Source organism: Callithrix jacchus, chromosome 13 (genome assembly GCF_049354715.1).
Source record: "Callithrix jacchus isolate 240 chromosome 13, calJac240_pri, whole genome shotgun sequence".
In the NCBI taxonomy this organism is placed as follows: Eukaryota; Metazoa; Chordata; class Mammalia; order Primates; family Cebidae; genus Callithrix; species Callithrix jacchus.
Window position 1 is genome coordinate 104389856 of NC_133514.1, and position 21792 is coordinate 104411647.

General features: G+C 35.5%; 1 protein-coding gene and 1 pseudogene across 1 annotated transcript in view; one reads left to right on the forward strand and one right to left on the reverse strand.

Moving 5' to 3' along the window:
• The window catches only part of CDH20 (cadherin 20), a 219326-nt gene that overhangs the window by 68048 nt on the left and 129486 nt on the right, over positions 1-21792 (forward strand). The gene's annotated exons all lie outside the window — the stretch shown is intronic.
• LOC144579075 (large ribosomal subunit protein eL30 pseudogene) lies at positions 2583-3128 on the reverse strand (annotated as a pseudogene).

Below are 21792 nucleotides of genomic sequence, written 5' to 3' on the forward strand. Positions count from 1 at the left end.
TTAAACACCAAAGGGGTCCAGTCTTTGGGGATCCAGTAGGTTCTTGTACCAGAGGAAGGCTTATTCTTCACCCTGGCTATAACTTAGGCCTCAACAAATTCTCTGATAAGATTTACTGAAATACTTCCAAATGCAGGACAACAAAGAGTTTCCCTGCCAGCACAAAGGAATAACTTTCCTGAGATTTAAAAACCAGCATACATTCAAAGAAAAAAAGGAAATTGACTAGCAAAACTACCTTATGAAATACATCTCTTGATTCCTTAATGTCATCCTCTTTATGAGCCAGATTTTCTCATGGCCCAAACTACTCCCTGATTGTAAATTAAGTACCATATGAATAACTTGCCTAATGGTATTCCAGTGAGCTAAGGTTAATGTTTAACTATTAACAGAAAATAGGATTCCAGGTACTATAACCTGGGAAGAGTACCATTAGGGTACCATTTAGCAAATTCTGTTTAAGTCTTATCATAAAGGAGCAACTTAACTGCTAGAGAAATTGGAGCCAATGAAGAAATTGATGTGAAAAGAATCTGTCCCCTGGGCTGGGGTATTTTATGTTTCAATATTGAAACTTGAACATTTTTTTTGCACCAGAAAAGTTATTCTTAGTCATTGGCAGAGTAAATCCATGTTATCGTGCATTCTGAAGCAGTTCAGCTGAATCTAATTAGAACATCTGCAGATTTATGCAGCTTTCTGTATATTAAAGTCCCAACCCTTGTGAAATAAATATTTCTCCTCAATCCTTTATTTTTACCCTTCTCAGGGTTAATCAGACTAATATGGTATAAATTTTAACAACCATTTTTATAATCCTAGGATGAATGGTGCAATACAAGTCTAAAATATCAAGATCTTATAAATAGTGTCAGTATATACTGGCTTTCAATGCCTTCCTGCTGGCCATCAATTTTGGCTCAGAGAAAGGGAAATAATTATGAACTCAGTCACTTGCTTCTTTTTATTAGTTTTTCAGAGATTTTCAAGGTGATCCACACATTTCTGGATGTTAAGGAGAACTTGTTTTGTCTTAATGTCTCTTGATAGAGAACTCATTGAATCATGTAGGCAATTAAGCAAAAAAAAGGTCAATTTGGTTTTGCCGCTTAGACAAATTATGCAGACTCATGTAGAAAATGAATGTTTTGCTAGAATTAACTTTAAAATATTTCTTGGGAAACAAGGCTACCATCTTTCTTGGGTAACAAAACACCTAGATGCAGCACTTCACATTAGGACATTTTTTTTGGCTTAACCAGCCTTCTATGTTAGATCAGACTCACCTCAAGCTGATGAGTAATTTCCACTTCAGTCATATAACACCTCAAGGTGTTACCAATTAGTCTTAAAATTAGTTTTATTTCAGGCTGACAAGCAGTGTAGCAAAAAGATGCCTAATCCTGGAGTCAAAGAGCCCTGGAAGCATCAGCTATATCACTGGGTGATCATCACATTACCTACAAGCTTAAATAATTCATGGGTAAAAAAAATACCATTTGACCCAGCAATCTCATTACTGGGTATATAACCAAAGGAATATAAGTCATTCTGTTACAAAGATACATGCGCATTTATGTTCATTGCACACTATTCATCATAGCAAAGACATGGAATCAACCAAAATGCCCATCATTGATAGACTGGATAAATAAAATATGGTACATATACACCATGGAATACTATGCAGCCATAAAAATGGATGAGATCACTTCCTTTGCAGGGATGTGGAGCTGGAAGCCATTATCTTCTGCAAACTAACATAGGACCAGAAAACCAAATAACACATGTTCTTACTTATAAGTAGGTAGGAGCTGAACAATGAGAACAAAGGACACAGGGAGAAGAACACACTAGGGGCTGTCAGGGGGAGGGAGCAGCAGGGAGAGCATCAGGATAAAGAGCTAATGCATGCAGGCCTTAATGCCTAGGTGATGGGTTGATAGGTGCAGCAATCATGGCACATGTTTACCTATGTAACAAACCTGCACATCCTGCGCATGTACCCTGAACTTAAAATCCAATTAAATTAAATTTAAAGAATAAACTATTCAGAGAAGATTCTATGATTCCAGAGTGAGGATAATGCATCTAATCAGGAAATCACAGCTTATTACTTAAAAACTGATAGGTGTATTTTGTCTTTGAATCTTGAATTTTAAGTATTTGTTTTGAGAATAAAGGCCACTAACCCACCAAAATATAATAATGTCAGATAAAAGAAGAAAATCCCTAGGAAAAATTTCAGCAGAGTTCCCCAATATCATATTATAGACTCCATATATAGAAATCCAGAGTAAATCTGGAGGGATCAATGAAATTCTACATCAGGATGTAAGGCAAGATATTGAAAATGCTAAATGAAATCTTGGGTCTGTCACCTTAAATACAAGAAAAAATAGTAATAATAATAATTCATGGGTAAAATAGGGATTTATCCAGCAGTTTTAAAGATTAAATAAAATAATGTGTGAAACTAATACATGCTCAATAAATAAGAGCTGAGATACAGAGATGGAAGCCTTCAAAATGGAACATGAAAAAAGACATCCTTTTCCTTGGCAGCTAAAAAAATTGAACATTTGTTTAATTTTTTTAAAAAACCATTGTCAACTCTTTTTTTAAAAAAGACGCTCTGGTAAATTTTATCAAAGGGAAATTTTACATGGTTTACTTTTCACCAGTCTGTTCTGGCATGCTTCTAACGATATCAGAATCACCTGGATCAACGACAGCCACTGTGCATCCTCTGTAGTATTTTCCTCATGCCGTGCCCAGTTCAATATTATTGCCTCTGTAGTGATGGACACCAGTTTTGACCAGCATTGCACATCACTCTGTTTCTGATTTCCTCAAAGTTGAGCAGTTGTTAGCAGTTAGTGAGAATGACCAATTTCACTTTGCCTTGTCTCATAATCTTCAGAGTCTGCTTGTAACCCAGCACGTACTTTCCTTTTCGTAATGATTTGGAGCCTAGAGTTGATGAACTCCAGCGACTTGTTTATCTTCTTTGCAGCCATCATCTTCCTACCTTAGGTGCAGGATGGCCCCCAACCAAGAGCTGCCGCTAAGATGGCCAGGGAGCGAGAAAGGCCACTGTCAACTCTTAAAAGACTTTTATAGGGTTGGGTATGGTGGCTCATGCCTGTGATTCCAGCACTTTGCAAAGCCAAAGTGAAAGATGGTTGAGGCCAGGAGTCTGAGGCCAGCCTCAGCAATACAGCAAGACACCCCATTTCTAAAAAAACCCTAAAGCTTAGCTGTGGTTGGCCAAGCTACTCCAGTGAGCTGAGGCAGGAGGACTGCTTCAGCCCACGAGTTCGAGATTGCAGTGAGTTATGATCATGCCACTGCACTCCAGCCTGGGTGACAGAGCAAAACCCTATCTCTTAAAAGTTACATAAAATAAAATTTAAAAGACCATTATAAACAAATTCCATCAGGTTCTTTTAATCAATCAACGCTTTAAAGCAGTAGTTCTCAAAGTCTGGAGCCTGGATCAATGTTAGCAGAATCACTAGGGAACTTGTTAAAATGCAAACTCTTGGGTCCCAATGCCTACAGAATCAGAAACTTCCTCAAGGGTGAGGCCTGGCAGCCTGTGTTAAACAAGCCTTCCAGAGGACTGTGCTGTATGCTTCAGGTTGAGAAGCACTGCGTTAAGCCTTCCTTCAAATAGCGTAACTTCAAGGCTTCCACCAAGGCTTCTCAAGGGTCTTGCAGAAGGTTCCTTCTTTGTTAGGATGTGCAGATTCCTAGTGAATGTGCTGAACAATCTGAGTCTCCACTTCCTCCTTCTTGGCATTCATCTCCTGCTCTTTATTCAGGACTAATTGATGTTCGCACTGGCCAATTAGTCAATGCTACAATTCAAATGGCCCCAGCTGTATCCAGAATTAACATGAAAGCTTTCCTAAAATATTTGAATGGGTTTAAAAAAAAAAATCACAGATTTTCCTTTATAAAACAAGCATTTGGGCCTATTTTTCTTCAGGTATGAAGGTGAATTTTTCATGTATTATTTTTTCAATATAATTATTTCATGGGTTTGTTAAATACAGAGCCTGCTAAAAATTTGTTGAGACTTCCACAGATTGATAAGGAATAAGATAAAAGTAGATGTACATCTTCATTATAATCAACTACCTGCATCAAGCACCTATTATGTCCCAGGCACTGTTCTAGGTATGAAGGCTTCAGACATAAACAAGACAGATGGGGTCGAATTGGACAGATGGTAGGGGAGCCTGTAACTGCTACAGCTTGCACTGTAGTGCAGGGCAGAACACTATAAATAAATCAACAAATTAATAAGTACAACAATTATAGGTTGTAGTAAATAATCTGCAAGGTGGAAACAGGATAATGTGACAGAATCCCTGGAAAAGGTGGCTTCTTTAGACAGAGTGGCTGAGAAAGGTGTCTTTAGGAATATTATATCTGAACTTAGTCCTGAAGAATGATAGCAGCTACTTAAATGAAGAGGTGGGGGAAAGTGGAGGATTTCAGGCAGAGGATTATATGGCAAGCAACAGCTCTGCACTCTTTGAATATGAAAGAAAGCCCTAGCAAGTTTACAGGAAAGAGTGTTGGGGAAACATCATTAAGAACAAAATCTCCTCCAAATACAGAAAATCTCTCTACGGACTAGAAGAGAAAGGAAGTAATCTTATTATTGAAAAAGCAATGAGTAAGAATATGAAACCTATCAAAGGGAATCCATTAAGAGATTCCAAAGATGAAAAGACATCTCCTCTTACCATGTGGTACACAGTTGTCACCAAGATAAACAATATCTAGTCCTCAAGTAAGAGGACTTGGCAACACCATTTGTCACACGTAGGTCTTTCTATATTTACTTGGTGGTTGAGGTGACCATCTGTGTTAACGATTGCCTTTATTCAAAAGAAAAATAAACTTCTTTTTATGATATGAGATAATTTTGCAACTTGGAGTGAGGCACCTGACCTCCCACAGAAACCTGGAAATAGGGGCACTGTCTTCCCTAATTACATTTGAAAAAGGTATCTCCCAGGTCCTTGAGAAAGGCATTCCTGGGTCTAAAACTGGCCAGAAGCTTATTTAGCTTTCAAAAAGATTTATATATTTCACAGAGACAGAGAAAGAAGTTAACGATTACAAGACTTCTAAGTAAATGCTCTAAGAATAAAGGGTTGGGGAGGGAGAAGTCTTTCCTTCTATTTTCAGCAAGAAGAATTAAGCCTCTTAATTTTAAATTGTATTGGCCCTTACAAAAGGCATGAATTAAAGTAACAGGGACCAAATTATGCAGGATCTTAGAAGAGTTCACCTTTTACTCTCAGAAAAATGAAAACCCATTGGAGGTCTGTAACATGATGAAATTTATATCTTTAACAAGGCATTAAGCCCCCGATAGAATGTACTGAGAAGAGCACAACATCACCTTTGTGATCATTCTTGTTAAAAATGCATGACCCAATCCAATTATAGAAAACAGACCAACCTAAATTGGGGAACATTCTATAAATGAACTGACCAGTGCTTTTAACAAATGTCAAGAAAGAGTAAGGATCTGTCACAAATTGAAGGATACAAAAGAGATATGGCAAGTAAATGTAATGTGGGACATTGGACTATATCCTGGACCAGAAACATTAGTGGAAAAACTGGTGAAAATTGAATAAGGCTTAGTTAATAGTATTACATCAATGTTACTTTCCTGCTTTCCAAAATTGGTTATATATGTAAGATGTTAAAATTAGGAGAAGCTGGATGAAGAATATATGAGAACTCTCTATACTATTTTTGTAACTTTTTAAAATAAATTTAAAATCATTTCAAAATAAAAAATTTAAAAGTAAAAGAGCCTTAAAAACATTTTAAAATATCATTTAGGATACTGAGTTAATAAATGATTGAGGGAGGAAATAGGAGTGGGCAGGCCAGTTAGGAGGCTAATGAAAAAATATCAGTAAAGAAGAGTCCAAAGATGGTGGTAGCAAAGATGGAGAAAATTAAGAATCAAGATTCATTTTGGGTTCAGAGCTGAGACAGCACTGGGGTATCTACTGAGTGCAAGAATTGAAGGACAAAGGTAGTTTCTAGAACTTTGTATAAGTAACTGTTTGGATGTGCCATTTTTTCAAAGAGAAGGAACTAAGAGAAACACAGGTTTCAGGCTAGATAATCCCTCGTTTCAACCTCTCCTCTACAATGTTATATCACAAATCCAGTTCCCTCTGAGTGAGCAGTGAGCACTGATCAATGTTATAATGAATGATATATGATTTTAACATTATTCTTCATAGAGGTGGCCACAGACACTTCAAACCCCAGTTTAGACCTGTATACAAGGTACAACCAGCAAGTAAACTAGTCTCAGACTTGTTGCTTCCCAGCATTTAGTTTTAGATTGGTATTTCTTTTCCTTCTCTCCCCCCACATTACTTTAGAGAGCAAACTAGTCAGCAATAAGGAGTGAATCAGAACCCTGGCTAAACCTTTCGGTACTCTTAATTTAGCCAACTCTAGAAGCCAAAAGAACATCCACTACCTGCTTTTTTTTTTTTTTTAACTCAAAAAGTCATAGTGCACTATGTGGACTTACAGATTGTCTAATTTTAACTGAACTTCACAAAATGGATAGTAAGGATAAAAGATAATACTTACTAATACTAAAAAAAAAAAAAAAAAAAAAAAAAATGACAGACCAGACCTTTCCAATTCTAGTGTCAGCTCCTCATCTGCCACACTACAACCTAAAAGTAAGCACGAGTTTAATCAGAAAAAGCAGTAGAATTTGACTCTATACTGTTAAAAGAATAAATAAATAATTAGAACTTACCCCTTCCAGGTAAGGATGACTTTTTACAGAAACTAAAAATGTCATTACTTTTGAAAACAAGTCTGTGCTCTGCCTCCATTCTGAGCATTTGAACTGGTTGCTTGGAAATGTTTTCGTTGATACATGATTTTGCCACCATAAGCCATGCAAGGCTTCCAGACTGTTCTCATTATGGAGAAGAAAGGTCCCCACAGTGCTTCTGCACTCCCACCCTGCATCCTCATCTCGGCTTTTCCAGAGACTTTGAAACCCTGACTTTTAAGGCAACAGGCAACTGTTTCTGGGACAGGCTCCTTCAGCACCGTCCTGTGGCGGTCCTGGGAAAAGGACGGCACATCTCAGCAGACCCTTCGATGGGAACATTTGGACTCAGAGGTCACAGCGCATAAGTTCACAAAGTGGCCCGGCCACTTGCTAGCTTTGTGACCTTATGCAAGTTGTGTATCTCCTTGAGCTCCACTTTTTCATTAGAAAGTGGGGATGGACGTAATGCCGCCACACAGTAGTAAGAGGATCTAATAAGCCAGGGAATATAAAGCTTTTAGAACAAAGCCTAATACAGGTTGGCAATTGTTAAACTAAATTAAAATTGGGCCTGAGAATGCCCCTGTCCTGAGTCCTTGGGTAATGTACTGTAACCTAACCTAGTACATTAACTAAACTCTAACTTAGGAGTTTACTCAAGTAACAAATGTTAACAGCTGGTCTCAGTCAATCACAGATCACAGTAGCTGAGCTCCAGCCAATCATAGTCAGCCAGCTGATTTGAATTAGACAAAACACCAAGCTGTTGCCTATTAAGCTGTCCCTGTGACTTCCATTTTCTGTCCATAAATGTCTGACCACATTGCAGCCAGGGAATTCTTTGAACCTTTTCTGATTCTGAGAACCAGAGGCTAGAATCTTATTTATGATTTTTAAATTGTAAATAAAAGCCAATTCAGATGTTTAAACTAAATTCGTTGAAATTTTGCCTTTTGACACTACTATTGTCCTACTACATTTCCTAGAGGTAGGCAGCTCCTGAATTTTTGGTTTCAGAATTGTCCTGTCCTCGATCAACCATTGTGTTCTCCTTAGTTCAAGCATGAGCCATTTTTAAAACATGCAGATCTCCCAACATGAGCACATTACACTGAACTGAAAATATTTAAAAGTAATAGCACAACATAACAGTATCAAGAAGAGTTCAGCTTTCCTAGTACAGATATGTACAATAAAGCTTATGACATACCATTTTTATCTATGAAGTTAGAAATTTAAAAAATATATGTAAAACATATTAAATGCATATGTACACATATTAGTAAGGTGAAGTGAAATAAGTATTTGCATATGCTTTTAGTGAAAGTATAAATTAGTGCAGCTTTCCCAGAACCCCAAATCAATCTGACCCAACAATTTTGCGTGAGGAAGTAAGTAATGCTTTTTTCTTCCTTCCAGATAGCAGAACACATTATAAGGCTATAATAATTAAAACAGCATATTATTTGAACAGAGAACAGAACAGAGAGACATGACCTTTTGGTATATTAAGCTGATATTTAAAATCAGTGGCAAATGATGGAATGGAAAAGAAATGATTTTAAAACAACTAAATATTCTTTGGAAAAAGCATAAAGTTGGATCCTCTTCTCATACCTTTAAGCAAAAACAAATTTCAAGTGGATTAAATATCTCTACATAATAGCCCTGCAAGGAAACATATGTAATTATTTTTATAATCTTTGAAAGGAGAAGGCCTTTCTCAGCATAGGCATAAGACCTAGAACTCATGAAGAAAATGACTGAATTTGTGCTACAATTAAAAATATGCATATGGCAAGAACAGCCATAATAAAAAAAAAAGCAAAAAATAATAGATGTTGGTATGAATATGGTAAAAGGCACTTCTACACTGCTGGTGGAAATGTAAACTAGTACAACCACTATGGAAAACAGTGTGGAGATTCCTTAAAGAACTAAAAGTAGAACTACCATGTGATGCAGCAATCCCACTACTGGGTATCTACACAGAGGAAATGAAGTCATTACATGACAAAGATACTTGCACATGCATGTTTATAGCAGCATGATTCACAATTGCAAAAATGTGAAACCAACCCAAATGCCCATCAATCAATGAATGGATAAAGAAACTTATTTACACACACACACACACACACACACACACACACACACACACTGTGGAATACTACTCAGCCATAAAAAGGAATGAGTTAATGGCATTTGCAGCAGCAACCTGGATGGGACTGGAAACATTATACTAAGCGAAGTAATTCAGTAATGGAAAGCAAACATCATATGTTCTCACTCATAAGTGGAAACTAAGCTGTGACAATGCAAAAGCATAAGAATGATACAATGGACTTTGGGACTTGCGTAAGAGGGGAAGGGTGAGAAGAGGTAAGGGATAAAAGATTACAAATTGGAGTCCGTGTATACTGCTCAGGTTATGGGTGTACCAAAATCTCACAAATCACCACTGAAGAACTTACACATTTAACCAAATACCACCTGTTCCCCGAAAACTTACGGAAATAAAAAATTTTTAAATAATTTTAAAAGTAAAAAAATGAAAAAACTACATGTATGGCATAAAAAGCACTATAAGTAAAATTAAAAGATACATGACAAGCTGAAAGAACACATTTGCTAGACATAAAAAAATGAAGAGGTAAAAGTTTCCATAAATCAATTAGAAAGATATATTTTAATAGAAAAATATACAAATAATTCAAACAGAAAATTACCAAAATGGGAAATACAAATGGACATAAACACTGAAAAGATTATCAGTTTTTAAAATTATTATGGGAATATAAATTAAGCTACATGTGAGTTTCTGGTTATAAGGTTGGCAAAATTTTGTTACATTCAAGCAAGTGCAGAAAAGTGGAAATTCACACTACTGTTGAGGGTGTAAATTGGTACAACTTTCTAACAATTTGGAAATATTTACTAAAATTAAAAAGCCGCACATCTTGTTACTCTTCTAGGAAGCCATACTGTGTAAACACTTAACATGTACACAGATATATGTCCAAAAAGGATTACAACAGGTTTTGCTTATAATAGAAAAAAAAAAAAAAAAGGAAGAGTCCAACAGTCCATCTGTTGGAGAAGTACGGGTGGAGCAAAGGCACAGTGATTCAGCTGAAAAGGGGTATAGAAAAGATGGTGGCTCAGGGCCAGGCACGGTGGCTCAAGCCTCTAATCCCAGCACTTTGGGAGGCCGAGGCAGGTGGATCACAAGGTCAAGAGATACATGGTGAAACCCCATCTCTACTAAAAATACAAAAGATTAGCTGGGCATGGTGGCGCATGCTTGTAATCCCAGCTACTCAGGAGGCTGAGGCAGGAGAATTGCCTGAACCCAGTAGGCGGAGGTTGCGGTGAGCCGGGATCGTGCCATTGCACTCCAGCCTGGGTAACAAAGCGAAACTCTGTCTCAAAAAAAATAAAAATATAAATAAATAAATATAGCCCAAGTGTTACAATCAAGCTACTGCTTTAAATAGCTCATCTATGATAAAATACCACCATTAAAAATGATGCTTTTGAATATTTACTTAAATAGGAAAAGGTTCATGGTATACTGATTAGAATGAGGCTATGATATCATATGTTGGGAATGACCCAAATTTGCAACATACATACTCTAAGGAAGGATAAACACCAATATGTGCACAATGCACATCTCTGGGTGGATAAGAAAGAAGTTACAAGGTAGTTTAATTCATACTTTATGTTTGCATTTTCTAGTTTTTTCAATAGTCACAATTCACTTTTGTAATTAAGAAAATGAAAGTTTAACAACAAAAAATGAAGTCAGGAGAGGGAGAATTCCTGAACTACAGCAGAGTACTTATTTTATCTCTCTCCCCAAACCCAACCATCTAAAATGAAATGCTTTATGTTTATTTTGTACATGCAAATACAAAATGTTTTGATCTTTTCATCTTCAAAGCATCCACTGTACCAAACACATCCACATCTGTTAATCTCGTATTTTGGGGTTTCAGAATTCCTATGGTGGGATTTGTGAAATGCACATTCTGCCGTCACTCTTCACATGAGGGGTTTTAGAAAACAGCATGAATGAAATGTGCTAACCCTGGCCTTGGAATGCAATCATTCTAGAAAGTATATTTATTTTTTATTTTTTTAACCAAAGAATCAGTAGATGTTTTGGCTCTATATAGAAAAATATTTGCTTTCAATATGAAAGGTTGACTGCAATGGGAAGAAAATATAATGCATTGTAAGAAAAGTTTAAAGTTATAAGCTTGTGTGGCCATGCATAAAAACTTCCAAAAACTGTGACCATCCAAGGCTTTCTTTCTGAATGAGTCTTTTATTCCAATGAGTTGGCACAGTGAAAGATGCACTGCATTGTTCTGACATCACACCAGGGTGAAAACACACAGTTCTGTTGACATCAATACAATGCACTACAATGTATTTTTTATATCCTCTGTAGGTGTTCTGAAAGGAACCTATTGGTGGAAATGTTAAAAGAAAAAAAAATGCAGGAAAATCCCTGCAATGAATAGAGTACTAAAGCATTTCAATTTCCTAGGAAAAACTGGAGTCTACTTAAAAATGTGATGGTAACATGAAGCATACAAATGGAAAGAAATTTTCAAAGGGAACATACAAAACTTTTCCTGTGTCACAGTTTACTATGCAAATTCCATGCATCTTAGTATAATGTATGCATAAGAAAATTAGTTTGTCAGGCAACCTGTTCATAATACACCTCAGCAGATCAAGAGAAACTTAATTTTGATGTAGACATAATTTTATTTCTCACCCTGCTCTGTTGTTTTCATGCTTTCTGGTCTTAATCAAAATTATCTTTTATTTGAATTCTTATGAATGAGTCTTCTTGTAGACTGCATAATCCCGCCATCGTATTTCAGAAACTTAAAAACAAAGAATTACCAAATGTCGATGTGGTTGGTACTATAGATAGCACGAGATGAAATAAAATCAGTGGGAAGCCAGATAAGGAAGGGACAGATGCAAAGTGTGGACTCCACGGGTCTTGGATACTGAATATTCAAGTATAAGATATCAGAATCTTGTTACATGCAGCTTGATTCAGAAACAAGAGAAGCACAGGGGAAGCTACTCAGCAAAATCAATTCATCTTAGCCATGTGAATGTATTAGTCTCCTATGACCCTCACATTGTGCAAGACAGTAGCTCCAAACGAACTAAAGGAATTAGAGTACTTCATCATTTTCTAGTTTAATTAGATTTTTATAGATAGATATGACTTGAAAACAGTATAATATAATGTGCTCAAATTAACATAGCCTCCATTGTACACAAGTGTCAAAATGAGTGATTTGGGATTCTCTATGCAAGCATTTTCTTTCTTACATGAACCTATCTATATAGTACAATATCCATATAATAGTAATTCTGTCTAAAAATGTGTAGAACACCTACAATAAAGGCATGAATGAGACAAATTATCAATGAAAGCATTTTATAGAAACTAATTTAAGTTTTAATTTGATTAATGTACATGATTGCCAGAGAAGACAAGAACTTTTTTATATTTATTTTTTAAAATTATAAAGAATTTTAAATATTTGTAATTGGACAGAATGTAAATAATGCAAAATTTATTATTTTACTTATTTTTGAGTGTACAATTTTGTGGCATTAAATACATTTTCATTGTTGGACAGACATCATCATCATCCAGAACTTTGTCTTTCCAAACTGAAACGCCATATCCAGTAAACAATAACTCCCTATAGTAAGAAGTTCTAAATGCAGGAAAAATATCAACACACACACAATGACATCATCTGAAAGTCAAAGTTAAAATAATGGGAAAATGTTTTGATGTGATGTGTTTCCCCAACTATATTTATAACCTCTATCATGATTTTGTGCTATATTCTAGCATTTTTATTCAGTAGTACTTTAACCATATATTTATCATCTAATTGGCTCTGTATTTTCAATTAACCCCCAAGAAACCAGTAAAAAAATCATCATTGTCATTTATCATCTGAGTCCAATGGGTCCTTCTTTTAAATATATTTTTAAGTCATTTTACAAATAATTTATGGAATAATAAAGAGATAACGAAAAACTTATTTAAAATTTCATAAGAGGTTAAATATAGCAAACCTCATTGGGTCAAGTAAATGCTGGAGCACAGGCATTGTAAAGGATGAGTAGCACTGTCACACACTCTTTGTGAGAGTCCCATCACAAAATACTGGAGGACTGGTTGGAATCCTTCCTGACTGAATGACAAACTGAATAAAAAGACCATTTTTTTGTGCACCCAGAAATGTATTGTTCACTCAGCTTTTCTTGAGTTGGAGAAAAGTCATGGAGAATATCACCCTCTAAAAACTCATAATCTCTAATTTTGCATGTATGATTAATTTCACCATCATCACTCAAAACTAAAATGCTGCTCTCCTCCTCTTTTCATGTATCCTTTGATTCATCTTAAATTTTTTAACCAGATTTATCTATCTCTTTCCTTTATCATTTTGGGCATAAAATATAAACTTTGAAATTCTTCATTGTTTTTAATGGAAGCTAAAACCAGACCACAAAAATGGTGTCTCCAGTCTCCTCTTACACTGTTCTTAAAAGATGATATAATACTTTGTGTAACACAATTAGAAAGCTGAAGAATTACTAATATATTCTTCTTCAGTCTCAAATTTAGGGAATTCCATGATTCTTATGTCTTCTTATTAGTCTGCTTAGCCTAATTGTTAATAATTGATGTGGAATGATGAAATAATTCCTAAGACAATGAACTAGCACAATGTTCCAAGATGTAAAATATAATAATATTAAGATCACTAAGAACTCATTATGTATCTTTGATTTTCAAAAGAGTTTAATGGGCCTATATAGTAATTACAAGATTTAATTTTTTTCTGTTAAAGTAATAGATTTTTCTCATTGTTCTTTGGAAGGCTTTGAAGAAATAATAAAGTATCAGTCCTTACAAATATTTAAAACTGTTTTTAAAAATTTCAAATGCAAATCAGATCCAATGGACCTTAATGGCATACCAATGACATAGACATATTTTGGAACTAAATTTTGTATCGCTAACATGGAAAAACCAATAACACCTACCCTTTCGGTTAGAATTGTGTCCCTTTATATACTCTATCTAAAGTGACAATGGCTTAAGCAAATATATTTCTCACCAAAAAGTAGTCCAGAGAAAGACAGTCCAGCCTTAGAAATGGCAGCATCATAGCCATTAGGAAGAAGTAGACTTCTACATTTCTACTCTGTCATTCTTAGCATGAGTCTTTTTATTCTCAAGATTGCCTCATGATCCAATTTAGCTACTGTTGCTCCAGCCATCTCATCTATATGGGAGTCAGGAAGGAAAAATGGGCCTAGGGAAGAAAGTATGCATGTCTAGATTAGTCAGCATCCGTGAGCATCTTTGCTGGGTGTCACCTATGGCATTTCTGCTTATCTCACTGGCCAGGACAAAGACACAAGACCACACCTAGGTGCAAGGAAAGCTAGTCCTAACAGTCTTTTAGCTGGTACATTGCCACCACCAATAATAAAGAGATTCATTAGGAAAGAAGCAGCAAATAATGGATATTGGATAGCAAACAACAGTTTATGCCACAACTACCAAAAACGTAAGATAACCACAAACACATACAAGAAAAACAAGCTATTACTAAACTATAATATGTACTGTTAATAACTGAAGTCCAAAGCCCAAAAGCTTCCCACACTCGGTTTAAAAGGGAAAGATGAAGCACCAGAAAAATATTGATGATCTTCTCCTTGACCCCTCAAAAGCACTGAAAGAGACAGTAACTATTTTCCCTCAGTGATTTGATAATTCAGTGATCTAGAATTATTTAATGTCATATTTGTGTAACATGTAAAAGCAGTTTCTAAATGGCCAGTGGTATGCAGCTCGCATTTGGAGAAACACTGGCTTTCACAAAGAATTCATTAAAGGAGATAAGATTGTAGAGGTAAAATGAGGATAAAGACTGTTAAAAGACTTTGGTGCTAAATCAAAAAGATTCTAAATTAGAATTTTGGAATTTATACCTGTAAGGGTATTTAGACATTATCTAGCCATAGAATCATAATCTCACTGTTTATTGCAGCACTATTCACAATAGCCAAGATATGGAATCAACGTGACTATCAATGAATGAATGGATCAAGAACATGCGTACACATATAAAACAGAATATTATTCAGTTATAAAAAAGAGTAAAATCTTGTAATTTTCAACAACATGGATAGAACTGGAGGACACTGTGTTAAACAAAATAAACCAGGCACAGAAAGAAAAATACTGTATGTTCTTACTCAGGTGTGGGAGCTAAAAAAAGAAAAAAAAAATCAATTCATGGAGATGGGGAGTAGAATGATTACTAGAGAACGAGAAGGGTAGTGTGGAGGGCAGATAGAAGCAGATGGGCCAAGGGGTACAAAAATACAGTTAGATAGAAGGAAGAACACTACGTTTGGTAGCAAAATAGTGTGATTATAGTCAACTTGCATATTTCAAAATACGAGTAGAATTGGAATGTTCCTAACACCAATAAATGATAAATACTTGATGTGATGGGTACCTCAGTTACCCACATTTGACCTTACACAGTATATTCTTGAATCAAACTATCACATATACCTCATGAATATGTATAACTATTATGTATCCATAATAATTAAAAATTAAAAATCTAAAACAGTTGTCCCTATTTTCTTAAAAATATGTCAAGTTGGCCAGGTGCAGTGGCTCATGCCTGTAATCACAGCACTTTGGGAGGCTGAGGCGGGGGGATCACCTGAGGTGGGAAGTTTGAGACCAGCCTGACCAACATGGAGAAAACTCTGTCTCTACTAAAAATACAAAATTAGCTGGGTGTCATTGCAGGGTCCTGTAATCCCAGCTACTCGGGAGGCTGAGACAGGAGAATCGCTTGAACTCAGGAGGCAGAGGTTGAGGTGAGCCAAGATCACGCCATTGCACTCCAGGCTGAGCAACAAGAGTGAAACTCCATCTCAAAAAAAGAAAAAGTCAAGTTGACTTGAAATAATCATAATAAAATGACAAAAAATAAGACAATAAAGAATATCATAAGTTAAAAAGCAACAACAAAAAGTTTCATAGCCTTACAAAGTTGAAATTTATTTCAGAAGTAATGTTGCCCATTGAATAGAACAAATTCTTCTTAAAACATATTTGGAACCTAGTTATTTAAGCTCTGTTTCAACCTTTTCAATGAGAATAAAACCAATAAGAGGCAACGAATTCCACTTAAAAACATTTCTAATCCTAAAAAATGCTTTCGTATATGCATGTAAATAAATTTTCTAACACAATTTACCATTTCTCATCTGGACCAAGGATAAAGTAATTTGACCAGTTTTTTCCACATATAAATGCCAAACAAATTTTATTCATTCAGTTTTATTTCTTTATAACTTCCACTTATTATTGGTTCTTATAAAAGAGAGACTTGAATACATTTTTATGCAAAAAATACAACTTATACAAATAAAGAGCCCTTTGACTCACCCTTAATCCTACTGAGTGAGCCATTATTGTCAGCTTGCTATGAATTACTCCAGATAGTCATCTCTTTATGCACACAGGGAAATATATTATCATTTTATGGATTTTTCCATAAATCATAATACATATATATGCAATGTGCATTTATTTGAACTTAATGAATCTTCATGATCTCTACACATCAGAACCCATATATCTGCTTCTTTCATCTTAACTGCTGCATGGTATTCCATAGCTATGCCATGTATACAACATAATTATGATACGCCCTAAGGGTATCTTCTTTTTAAGACAGGATCTTGCTCTGTCACCCAGGCTGGAGTGCAGTGGTGCAATCATAGCTCACTGTACTCTGGAACACCTGAGCTCAAGTGATCCTCCTGCCTCAGCCTCTCAAGAAGCTGAGACTACAGGTGTGCATCCCCATGGCCTGCTTAATTTTTAAATTTTTTGGTAGAGACAAGGTCTCACTGCATTACCCAGGCTGGTCTTGAACTCTTGGCCTCAACTGATCTTACTGCCTTGGGCTCTCAAAGTGCTGAGATCTCAGACAGATATTTTCAGTTAGGGGCAATTAATAAAAGTGCTAGAGTAAACATCCTTGTAAACTTTTTTGTGTATGTACCTTTGTGTACATTCATTTGTGTACAAATTTTTCAAAATTACATATAAACAAATGTGCATTTTTAAAGTATCGATCATACTAAATTACTCCGCAATACAACCATGTAATTTTATACCCACTAGCAGATTATGAGAATCTCCATTTCCTCACATTCTCACCAATACTTTATATATCAGTATTCGCATCTTCTCCCAATCTGAAACAATTACTTTGTGAAGTCATGTGCAATATTTCTGTAAAATGTTTTCTTCTTCAATACTAACTCCCTGGTTCCTTTAATCTCATCTTTATATGTCATGATTTTCAGACCTTTCACTATCCCAGCTTGTCTCCTAGAGATACTTCAATTTATCAATGTCTCTCTTAAAATGTATTTCCAATAACTGATTATAATGGTACAAGTGTACTTTGGCCTGACCTGTGTACAAAGGAGAACTACTACATATCTTGTTCAGAGCTGGTAGATCTTAGTATTTTGTGAGTCACTGTTCTCATTAAGAGTCTAATAAAAGATATGAGTTCTTTGCACACCCCACCAAAATACACAGGCATGCAATATGTACACGACGTCAAAGATTTCATGAACTGCAGACACAAGGTTAATCATTTATTAATGCAGCCACATATCACATTTATATTTTGGTAGTGACTTCACAATACTTTGATTCATATTGAATTTGCAATCAACTACATCTCAAGTCTTGTCTACATTAACTACTAAAACATTATATCTTTCTCAGCCTATATTTTTCATACTTTTTGAAGCCGGCTATTGAGCATTTGCATTATTCCTTTTAATTTTGTCTGTTCCATCAGCCCATTGAGCTGTTTATTAACTGTAAATCTGCTGCTAACCTAATTTATGAATGTCTTCATTCATGTCAATGAAAATGATTTAAAGTAGGAGCACAACATGTCATTCAGCCTGTCTTCACAGGCTTTTTTTTATCCAACAGATATTTTCTGAGTGACCTCTGTGAGCCAGGCTCTGGAGTAACGACGCTGTGACCTGACACACTTTTCTTCCCTGCAAAGCAATCATGTGCTAATTATTTAATATCCTCTCTGAAATTCTGCTGTACTTCATGCATGGTACCCATAGTCTACCAAATTAGTAACCTAAACATTGATACTAGTTTTCATTTCTTGATTTGTTTATTCTGTAAAAATTTATGGAGAGAGGTGCTGTGCCCAAGAGCTGGAAGTGCTGTCGTGCATTGGATAGAACAAGGCCTCCCTTGCAGCTCTCAGTCTGGTAAGGAATTGCAATGCTCAGGGTGACTCCTACTTACATCACTACATTCCTTGCTGATCCTGCAAAAACTCCTGTTAAACAATCCAGCTGGGCGCGGTGGATCACTCCTATAATCCCAGCACTTTGGGAGGCTGAGGCGGGCAGATAACCTGAGGTCAGGAGTGTGAGGCCAGCCTGGTCAACATGGCAAGACCCTGTCTCAACTAAAAATACAAAAATTAGCTGGGTGTGGTGATGTGCCTGTAATCCCAGCTACTTGGGAGGCTGAGGCAGGAGAGTCACTTGAACCTGGGAGGCAGAGGTTGCAGGAACTGAGATCACACCACTGCACTCTAGCCTGGGTAACAGAGAGATTCTGTCTCAAAGAAATAATAGTAGTGCATGCTAAAATTTTATCAACTATGAAAAACAAAGGGAGAGGATTATGACCTTGCTCTTTCCAAATTTAAATAGCTAACTAATGATTAAACTTGACATTATTTGATCAACAGTTAGAGTGGCAAAATTAATGAAATGGTGTCTAAAATAACGTTGGAGAATTTTTTTGTAAATAAATGAAGCAAGGCAGTAAAACAGAGATAGCAAAAATATTGCAGCTAACACAGAACATTAAAAACTAGTGTAATCTAATCCATGGACCATGAAGATAAATTTCACTTAATGAAATTCATAATATTCTCTCTTATTATCTTTGCAAATTCACTGTTATCACCAGAGGCATAACTCCTACTTTATATTCCAGAAAAGAAGTCCCGGATCTAAATCTCTGAGTCTCTGGCAATTGGGCTTAAATGTTTCACTATCTAATCATGTCATTTATAATTATAAAGTATACAGCTCTATTCCTGGATTTGTGGGTCTCTCACAAATACAAACTATCACCTGGTGTTCAATAGATCAGTAGAGTGACTATAGTTAACATGAATCAATTATGTATTTCAAAATAGCTAGAAGAGAATATTTTGAATCTCTATAGCATAAAAAAGAAATATTTTAGGTGGTAGATATATATACCAATTAACCTGATTTAATTATATGAATGAATGCATCAAATTATCAAATGTACCTCAAAAATGTATATACCTAAATGTATCAATAATAAACTACATAGATAGATAGATAGATAGATAGATAAATTGTGAGCATTGCTTCTCCAGAGGGACACATGATAACACAGAATTAATTCCAATTCCACTGGAAAAATTTTGTTTGGTCTGATTAGTGCCAATAAGGGAGCAAACCCCCATAGTTTTCATCTAAATAGCCACAAATTCCATTTTCAATAACATTCATATCATAAAATGAGCTCATTTTTCAAGCCACTTTCCCAAAATCTATACACTATCATGCTTACTATACTTAATATCTAAAATAACAAAAGAAGTATATTGATTTGAGATTAATATGGCTTCAAGTCCATGCATTCATGACCTTAATGAGGATGGTAATATTTAAAAAAAATACATGAAATTCACTATGAAATTAACATGAGTGGTTCTTTAGCTCCGTGGGACAAAAAAGTTATTTCCTACATAAGCTTAAAGACATAATTAAATATATATTTCACTTCTCTTTCAAGAATGTTCTTCTGAGCTTATCTAATACAGCTGCAGGGAAGGCAACTGGCAGTTTCCAGGCAAAAGGAAAACTATCAGTTCTTTATAAGCTGCTTTGCGGCTTGTCAGTTTCTCTTTTTGTCTTTCCATATTGTCCTCCTCTGTCTTGATATTATTTGTTAAATTGGAAACTAGTGCTTTACTGGGAAAAAATTATGTTGCTATAAGTAAAAAAATAAAATAAAATAAATAGCCAAATTAATGAGAATTTTTTGAATTACTTTCTAGTTAGCCAGGCAGTTCTGTTGACCCTTGCTCTGTGTTGTTGGGAGAAGCTGTTATCAGAAGAAAACTCCACAGTTATAACTGCACATTACATTTTTTTAAAAACCTCAAACTATTTCTACATTCAGGGAAGTATTTTTACTCAGCATGGGAGCCAAGATTCTGAAAAAGATCATCGCACTGTGAGCTTTTGATTACATGAGATTTAATAAATTATTCACAGCATACGGTATTAAAAAACAAAAATACTTTTGTCAAATGTTTTATTTAAATATATAAATATACAAATTATATTTATAAATATAAACTTATATAAATGGTCACATTTTATACAATACAGTTACCAAGCATGAATGAGCCTATAATTCATAAATAAAACTGCGACTCATCTAACATAAATTTTATGAAACAGTAAGAGAAAATAGTTCTAGCGATTATATTTTGCTTTCAGTTACGCTTATAAGGGAATTCTCTTTTGCACAGATAGCAGTCTTGTAGGTAGGTGAATAATTTAGCTACTAAATAAAAATACAACTTTATCATTATCACTTGGTTTCTATTTCTCTCTGTTCTTGTTATTGAGAATATTCAGTGGCTTGTCCAAAGGGAGAAACAGGGCAAACCCTGGGGAGGTCAAGAATCATGTGAAACGTGGAACGCTAAGAATGTGGTCAGCAGGCTCAGATCAGCATGAGGTATACAGAGTGCAGGGAGAATTACTTGGGGAGGGCCCCTGACCTCTCATGGTCTCTGTTATCAGAGACCTCTGGCTGGGTCCACCCCATTAGAGCACTTAGTGTTATAGAGACACAGCCTGGACCCTCTTCCATCTTGAGCTCCTCTAAGTGTGGCTGAGGACTCATGCCTTCTTGGGAAGAACCCACTTCTCTGAGAGTCATACTTCCGTAGTACCATCCCATCCATGTGTTTTTCAATAGTCTCTGCATCATCCACCAGGGCCAAGGCCCTATTTTACCACTACCCTGACTCCCCTGAATATGCTATACTACAAGATTAAGCATCTATTAATTCCAGGCTATCTCTGGAAATTTTTCTTTTTTTCTTTTTTTAATTTAATAGATCTATGCTACATTATAACATCTAGCAGTAAAAGCCACTGTTTAATCATGATGTATATCAGACTTTCCATTCCTGTTTCTCCCCACCCTTCTCCCTGTTAAAAAAAAAGATGCTAAATTCAAAGCTTTGTGATCTCCTTCTTTAAATGTGAAGTTCTGGAAAATTATTTTGCTCAATATAAATTGTCTACATTTTGCTTCCAAATGCTAGATTAAATTCTTTCAATATGATAGTGCTTTATAGTTTTCTAAAATACAAAAATTAGAGTATAGCATATGCACAGAGACAATAATATCATTTTCAAAGATTTTAATCCTTTCTAAATGTTTATAATTTTTTCTAATTTTATCTTTCCCCATTCTCTGGCAAGTATACCCATTTTTGCCTCCTACACTCATCAAAAAAATGGCAGCAAGACAGGCTCCAGCACCACATTCTATGCAGATTTCAGTATGTGCAATGGTGTCTTCAATTCATGTTTGTCTGTTTTACTAATACATAATAATTGTTCATATTTATGGGGTACATGTAATATTTTGATACGTGTATATGATTGGTAATGATCCAACCAGAGCAATTATGATATCCAGC